General features: G+C 40.6%; 1 pseudogene; it reads right to left on the bottom strand.

Moving 5' to 3' along the window:
- Window positions 1-1,082: 1,082 nt before the first annotated feature.
- LOC125085536 (60S ribosomal protein L17-like) lies at window positions 1,083-1,778 on the bottom strand (annotated as a pseudogene).
- Window positions 1,779-8,583: the final 6,805 nt, after the last annotated feature.

Below are 8,583 nucleotides of genomic sequence, written 5' to 3'. Positions count from 1 at the left end.
TACCCTTCCCAAAAGGACCAGCATGGGGAAACTGAGTCAGCTCAGTGCCTTAAATTGCACTTGACACCCCATTCATTCGAACACATTGGAGCCCTGGGAGGTGAGAACGGCAGGCATCATTGCCTTCACTTTTTAACTGAATCTCAGAGTCAGACCAAGGTTCTGCTCCAATCCACCCCAGTCTTCAGCTCTCCCCGCAGCGTGGGCTACTGTAAATCTTTGGACTAGAAGAGAAGATAAGACAGGACTAGAATGAGCTAAGCTGAAATGCAGTTAGCTTGGGAAGATTTTATTTTTTATTTATTTTTTTAAAAGATTTTATTTATTTATTTGACAGACAGAGATCACAAGGAGACAGAGAGGCAGGCAGAGAGAGAGAGAGAGAGAGGAGGAAGCAGGCTCCCCGCAGAGCAGAGAGCCCGATGTGGGGCTCCATCCCAGGACCCTGGGATCATGACCTGAGCCAAAGGCAGAGGCTTTAACCCAATGAGCCACCCAGGCGCCAGCTTGGGAAGGTTTTAAAGAAAGCAAAAACCAGAAGCTGAGGAGAAGGAAGAAGCAGAATCACAAGGGCAGAGAAAGAGAAAAGGAAGTGAAGTAAACTGTGGGTGGGCTTTACTCAGATCTTGACTCCCCCGGGGAGTTTTCAAAATGGTTTCAGGAGGGTTGCCGCCCGGTGAAACCTTAGAGGCTAGCCCGCCCGGGGAAGGCTTTGAGGCAAGCGGCAGGGAGTGTAACAAAGCCTATTTCCCAACAAAGCAGGGAGGGACGATACTCTTGCTGGCTGGCCTCTCTCTCTGGCTCCCGTAGGGGGCAGCGTAACACTACAGGTGTCATACACACCCCAGGGAGCCTGAGAGAGTCCGACAGCGGGTTGATACCCTGGAGGCAGGCCTAACATTTAAGAGGTGAGCAGAAGAAAAGGACGCTAAGGATGAAAATGAGAAGCATCATCCATCAGACAGTCTAGGATGAAGTGAGGTTTCAAAAAACTGGATCCAGAGTAGCAGAAAGTGGACCCATTACATTTTTTTCCTTTTCTCCTTTTTAAAATTTTTATTTGCATTTCTTCTAAGCAGAATTTACTCCTGGGCCATGAACTTTTGTTTCTTCAGTTTCTTGTGGGATATCTTTTCCTTTGGTGCAACCCGCTCTTCTGGTGTAGGAGCAATCTGCTCTTTTCCAGTAAGGATCACCTCGATGTGGCAGGGAGAGCTCAGGTAGGGGTGAGTTCCACCACGAGCCCTCTAAGTTCTGGGCCACATCTTGGGGACTTTATCGTTTGGATGTGCTCAATGACCAGAGAATCTACATCTCAACCCTTAAATTCAGCACTATGCATTTTTTTTAAAGATTTTATTTATTTATTTGACAGAGAGATCACAGGCAGGCAGAGAGGCAGGCAGAAAGAGGCGGGGAAGCAGGCTCCCCACTGAGCAGAGAGCCCAATGCTGGGCTCCATCCCAGGATCCTGAGACCATGACCCAAGCCGAAGGCAGAGCCTTAATCCACTGAGCCACCCAGGCGCCCCAGCACTATGCATTTTTAAGCGTGTGCAGTAAAAATTCAGCACTCTTCTTGGGCCACCAACCCTGTGTCCAGCCCCACTGTCTGGCCTGGGCACACTTCCAACTCCACCACTGTAGTGACAGAATGACACACATTGCTTCTGCAAAGTGACATCCTTCAGATACGTGGTGGCTTTTCAGATCTGCATACCCCTGATGGCCCGGGGAGTTTCTTGGGTGTTCTTTTAGTGAATCAAGATGTGAACCTCTTGATTTTCATGATTTTGTAGGGTTTTCTGGGTCAAGTGACTAACAAACATTTTCAGAGTTCACCTCAGGCTGCTCGGGGGAAAAGCCGTCCGTTGCATTTAATAACTGTGTGGTCACTCGTGACCTTAATCTTCGTAAAAGCCCTTTTGTGGAAGCAGAGACCAGAGCCTCCCCTCCCCTTCTCCTTTCTCCTCCTTCCCTGTATCAACGAGTTATGTCTTGACCTCTACATCATTTCTGAAGACGTAGAAATGAAAGCTACACTCTTGCCTGCTCTTATGTGGCTCACAATCTTGTGTTAAAATGTGGTTGTGAAATGCGGAATTATGGGGCCGCGTGGAAGGACCACCCAACACAAATGGTGTGGTCGTGGGAGGCTGCTGGGAAACAGTGAATAGGTGTGACTCCTTTGAAGAGTAAGGGAAGTGTGTTACGTTAAGGAAGATGAACATGGTAATATCTGAGAAGCCAGAGAATGGGCTAGTTGAGGAAACTGATGATATTTTGCGTGGCTAAAATCAAAGGAAAGGAAAAGAAACCAGTTCCAGCCCTATGGCTTTGGTGTGTGCCGTTACGAGTTTGGATTTCCACTGACCCCTTTTAAGGGGAGGTAAATAAAGGACTTTTTTTTTTAGATTTTATTTATTTATTTGAGAGAAAGAGAACATGCAGGATTGGGGGGAGAGACAGAGGGAAAGAGAAAAGCAGCCTCCCCATGAGCAGGGAGCCACATGCAGACCGATCCCAGGACTCTGGCATCAGGACCCAAGCCAAAGGGAGAAACTTACTCAACTGAGCCACTCAGGCACCCCAAGTAAAGGATTTTGAGCAGATCAGTGATAGGCTTCATTCCACAGGCTAGAAAGAAAGTTGATGAAGAGAAGGATGAGACTAGAAGCAAGCAGATGCTACACGAATCCAGCTACACAATAACGAAGGATCAGCAGCAGCAAGGGTAGAGAGGCGACAGGATAAGTCAGGATCAGCAGGCCTCCATACTTGGCTTTGTGTGGGGGAGGTGGGAATGAGAAAAAGAGGAGCCTCCTTGCTGACTTGGGTGGCCAGATCAGTGGGTGGGGACATGAGGGATAATCTCAGTTTGGGATATGTTAAGTTTAAGATGTCTGAGGGCTCCTGGGTGGCTCAGTCGCTAAGAGTCTGCCTTCAGCTCAGGTCATGGTCTCAGGGTCTGGGGTTTGAGCCCCACATCAGGCTCCCTGCTCAGCAGGAAGCCTGCTTCTCCCTCTCCAGCTCCCCCTGCTTGTGTTCCCTCTTTCTCTGTGTCTCTCTCTGTCAGATAAATAAATAAATAAAATCTTAAAAAAAAAAAAAAAGAGGTATAGAAACTGGAATGTACAATAGACATGTGAGACATAATAATAATTCTTTCACCTCTGCCCACTTAGAAGTGACTCTCAGAAACTGGGGCAGTTACAGGAAAGCACAGACACAGAGGCAAAGCTCACTGATCTAACAGGGCACGACAATCAGCAGAGTCCAAGCTTGTGAGCAGTCAGCAGGGGAACCAGGGCCCACAGAGGAAAGGCATGTCCTCCCAGCTTCCCACACTGGGCTTGAGAACTTGGGTGTGTAGCTCTGCCAACAGGAGTGTAGACTCCACGGCTATACTACAGAGAAGCCACAAGCCAATGAGAAAGGAATATTCTCATTGGACTACAGCTGGTTTCTATGAAGTCTCAAAGTATTAATGTGCATTTCCAGGGAAGTTTTAACACTAATTTAAATATTTCAGAGTGAGTTGGAAAAGCATTCAACTGAAGATGTGCAAAAATTTGGTCAAATTATGATGAAAGTATATTAGTGAGAAAGATACCAAAAAGCTCCTGTATATTTTTTAGCTTAAAATTTATAGTTCTCTATTTCACATTTTAATGTCATGTTTAGTTATTTTACAAAGAAAAAAATGTAAATGATAATTGAATGCAAAATCACATCATAAGAAAAGTGACTGCTGTTCTTACTATATGGCCATTTTGCCTAATATATTCTAATTATAGGTGTTTTAAAAAGGAAATAACTATCGAAAGAGATATTTTTAAATTAGATGAGTTGTAACTGTTATGGTTCAGACCAACAAACGTTTCTCACTTTGAGATGACCTAGATTTCCCCCTGGAAATACAAGAGCATTATTTTCCTTGCAAATTTTCTTTCACCCCCTAGAGTTTTTGAATCTCCCCCCCCACCCCATATTCTGCTCTGCCACCATATCAGTCTCACAGGAAATGGGATCCTGAGTCCCTGAGAAATCCCATCCCTTTTCTGCTCCCAATTTTCCTCTCCAAATAGAAAAAAAAGGAATGATAAGTGTTATTCATAATCACTCACCTTTTATTACTCGAAACAATCACTCATTCATTCATTTAACAGATGTGTTGAGGATCTGCTATGTATCAGGCACTATTCTAGTCGCTGAGAATGGAGGAGCAAACAAAACAAAGTCTTTCCTCTTATGGTTCTTGGATTTCAGTATGGTACATACTATGGAATATAATAACAACAACAACAATAATAATAATAGCTAAGGGAATAGAAAGTAAAAGATCAGGGAGTGATATTTTAACAAGGGGACAAGAAGGCCCCCTCTAATAAGTAACCTGAGTAAATTTTTTTTTTTAAACAAGGATTTTTTTTTTTTTTTAATTTTATTTATTTGACAGAGAAAGACACAGCAAGAGAGGGAACACGAGCATGGGGAGTGAAAGAGAGAGAAGCAGGCTTCCTGCAGAGTAGGGAGGCCGATGTGGGGCTCAATCCCAGAACCCTGGGACCATGACCTGAGTCAAAGGCAGACACTTAACAACTGAGCCACCCAGGCACCCCACACTGAGTAAATCTTAACGAAGAGATAGCCATGTGGATATCTGAGGGAAGAGCTTTCCTGTAGTGTAAAGGCCTTGAGGGTGTGCTTGGGGTATTCAGAAACAGTGAGGGGATAGTTTAACAGGTATGGAACAGGATAGGGGGAAAGAGTTAGGAGATGACATCAGAAAGGTAGCTAAGAGCCATCATGTAGGGTTGGAGGCCCTGGAAAGTACTTTGCATTTTATCCTAAGTGTTATGGGAAAAAATTGGCAAGCTGAGGAATATCATGATTTGGTTTACATGTTAAAAGTATCTCTCTTAGGGCGCCTGGGTGGCTCAGTGGGTTAAGCCGCTGCCTTTGGCCCAGGTCATGATCCCAGAGTCCTGGGATCGAGCCCCGCATCAGGCTCTCTGCTCGGCGGGGAGCCTGCTTCCTCCTCTCTCTCTGCCTGCCTCTCTGCCTACTTGTGATCTGTCTGTCAAATAAATAAATAAAATCTTTAAAAAAAAAAAAGTATCTCTCTAGTGGGGCACCTGGGCGGCTCAGTTGTTAGATGTCTACCTTCAGCTCTGGTCATGATCCCATGGTCCTGAGATCAAGCCCTGCATTAGGCTCCTTGCTCAGTGGGGAGCCTGCTTCTCACTTTTCCTCTCTCTGCCCTTCCCCATGCTTGTGCTTGTTCTCTCTTTCTCTCTTGTCAACTTAATAAATAAAATCTTTAAAAAAAAAAAAGTATTTCTCTAGTGGCCAGTGAAGAACAGATTATAGGGGACTGAGGTAGAAGCAAAGATATTAAATAGCCACTGCAATAGGGCTGGTGAGAGATGGTAGTGCTGAAGTCTGATAAGGTGATAAGAAAGGTCAGATTCTGGGCATAGTCCAAGGTAGAAACAATAGAATTTGCTGATATATGAGACATGAGATTATATGAGATATAAGAAAGTAAATCAGGGATAATTATAATTTTCTGGCATGAAAACTTAATGACTAGAGCTACAATTTAGTGAAAGGAAGACAAGCAGAGGAGGAAGATAAAAGGTAGGGAAGCAAGAGTTTGATTTGGCACATGTGGAGTTTTGGATTCCTGTTATACATTCAAATGGAGATGCTGTGTAGGTGACCAGATATACAGACTTGGAATTCAGGAAAGAGTTCAGAATTTTAAACAAAATCAGGGTATTTCAAACCAAGAGACTGGATGAGACTGACTAAAGAATTGGGATAAATACAATGGTGAGTGCTGTGAAGTGTAAACCTGGCAATTCACAGACCTGTGCCCCTGGGGCTAATGATGCATTGTATGTTAATAAAAAAAATTTTTTTTAATTTTTAAAACAACAACAACAACAACAAAATTGGGATTAAATAAATAAATGAGTTAAGTGTAAGGACTAAACTCAGAGACTTTTCAATATTTATAGATGGGAGAAATTTGCATCATTGAGCAAAGGAAAATGAGAAGCCTTGGGTAGGAAAGAACCAAAAGACTGATAAATCACTGACCTCTACCTCTGAAACCTCTGAAAATATACAATGCTTTATATATAAATTGAGTTTAAATAATTTTTTTAAGAAGGAAAGAAAGGAAGGAAGGAAGGATCAAGAGAGTGTCGATCCTCATGGGCCAAAATGTCTTTAAAAAGAAGAAATGATTAACAAATGTTGCTGATATGTTTAATGTTACAAAAGCAATTACTTTGTTTTGGCATATGCTTTCTTTTTCGGTTTCTCTCTCCACATGTATCTTGATGGGGTGCCCCAGGATTTTTCAGTGATATCATTCTGGCCAATTTAGCCCCTTCCCATATCAAAATAGTTTATTTCCCCTATCTTCCCAGAAACCTTGGTTTGGTCATCTCTAGGACAAGGAAAGCCATGACAGGAATCACTAAAGTGAAATTAAATGAGAATAAAGCATCTGCATCAAAACCATGGCTGGGTAGGTTTCAACAAAACACCTCCTCTCCCACCTCATTCTGTTTGCCAGGAATGTCAGAATCAAAATCACAACATTTCAAAGCTACTGTTTTTACCATTGCCACATTTGTAGTAGCATGGTTTACAAATGGGTGATACCTCACAATGGGAAAATCACTGCCTGGAAGTCACAGTAGTTGTGTTCTCTCCAGACTCTGCTAATAAAACATTGGGGAAAATACCTCTCTATCTCTTAATCAGACTAGGTCAAGGTTAGTCAACCTGTAAGCCCAGTTAAAAAAATATGGTTGCAGTCCTTGTTTACTCTTACTAATTCTCATAATTTGTCTGCATATTCTTTTGGATTTCCTATGACAACAGTGATATGATCAAAAAATAATAATATTTTGTCTCTCCTTTTCTAATCCACATACATCTTATTTATTTTTCTTATCTCATTGCTTAGGCCAAGATACTAGTTAATTAATGAATAGTAACAGTAACTGGGGCAATTCTTATCTTATTCCTTACTTTGATAGTATTGCTTCTCAAGGCTCAGCTTTTATATATGATGTTTGCTATGGTTTTTCTTTTTACCAATTTTTTACATATTTTTAAAATTATGAGTAAATATTAAATTTTATCAAATCTTTTATTATATAATCTGAAATGATCATATGTTATGTTGTTTTCAGTCAATGTGATGGTTTACTGGTGAATGCTTATAATATTGGTCCATTCTCACATTCCTAGGATAAGTGATATTCAATCATGATGTATTTTTAACACACCACTGGTTTTGATTTGTTAATATTTCATTTGTAACTATGTTCATAAGTGATACTGGTCTATAATTCTTTTACTGTTTTGGTATGGTTTTTGGTATCAAGGTTCCTTTTAGATGCATATACACTCCCTTTTCATGTGTTGTGGGTCTCTTCACTGTTTCCCATTCACAGAGATTGTTATCTTAATTTTTAGCAAAGCTATAGACTTTAATACATTTGAAAATGTCTCATCTATTGCTACTGTGTTTTTCAAGTTAGATTTAAAAAGTTAACTATGTTGGATTCATTTCACCAATTAACAAAAAAATCCTTTTTAAGATTTCATCATTATTTCTATAGGGTCAGAAGAGAGAAAAGCCCCGCATTGGGCTCTCTGCTCTGTGGGGAGCATGCTTCCTCCTCTCTCTCTACCTGCCTCTCTGCCTACTTTGATCTCTGTCTGTCAAAAAAAAAAAAAAAAAAAAAAAAAAAGAAGAAGAAGAAGAAGGGAAAAAAATTACAGGCTAGGAGAGAATATTTGCAAACAAGTTATCTAACAAAGAACTGTATCCAGAAGATATTAAAAAACTCTCAAAACTCAACAGTAAAAAAAAACAAAGAATATGCTTATGTAACAGGCAGAAGACATGAATAGATGTTTCATGAGGATATGTGGATGCAAATAAGCACGTGAAAAAGTGTTCATTATCATTACCTTTTAGGAAATGCAAATTAAAACCACAATAAGATATTACAACACGTCTATTAAAACTACTAAAATAAAAAATAGTAACAAAACCAGATGCTGATGAGGATAGAGAAGAATAGAATCTGTTATAAAGTACTAGTGGGGATGTAAAATGTTACAACTCTAGAAAATATTTTGGCAATTTCTTAAGAAATTACACATTCATTTACCATATGACCCAGCAATCATTTTCCTGGGCATTTATCCTAAAGAAATTCTTTGCTTTTTGTATTTTGAATATCTGTGATTACTAGTGATACACATTTATGATTGTTATGCTTTCCTAATAAATGGATCCTATGTTATGAAATGCCCATCATTATCACTTTGTCCTAAAATCTACTTTATCTGATATCAATAGCCAGTCCAACCTTCTTATGCCTAGTGGCTGAATGATATCCATCCATTTACTTTGAGCCCAACCATGTCTTTATCTGTAAACTCACCTCTTGTAGACAGCATATAATTTGGTTTTGTTTTCTTATTCATTTAAAAAAACTTTGCTTTTTAATTGGAGTGTTTAGTCTGTTTATACTTAGTGTAATTA

Source organism: Lutra lutra, chromosome 15 (assembly GCF_902655055.1).
Source record: "Lutra lutra chromosome 15, mLutLut1.2, whole genome shotgun sequence".
In the NCBI taxonomy this organism is placed as follows: domain Eukaryota; kingdom Metazoa; phylum Chordata; class Mammalia; order Carnivora; family Mustelidae; genus Lutra; species Lutra lutra.
The sequence above is the reverse complement of the archived record's forward strand: the minus strand, read 5'-3'. Positions and strand labels throughout refer to the sequence as shown.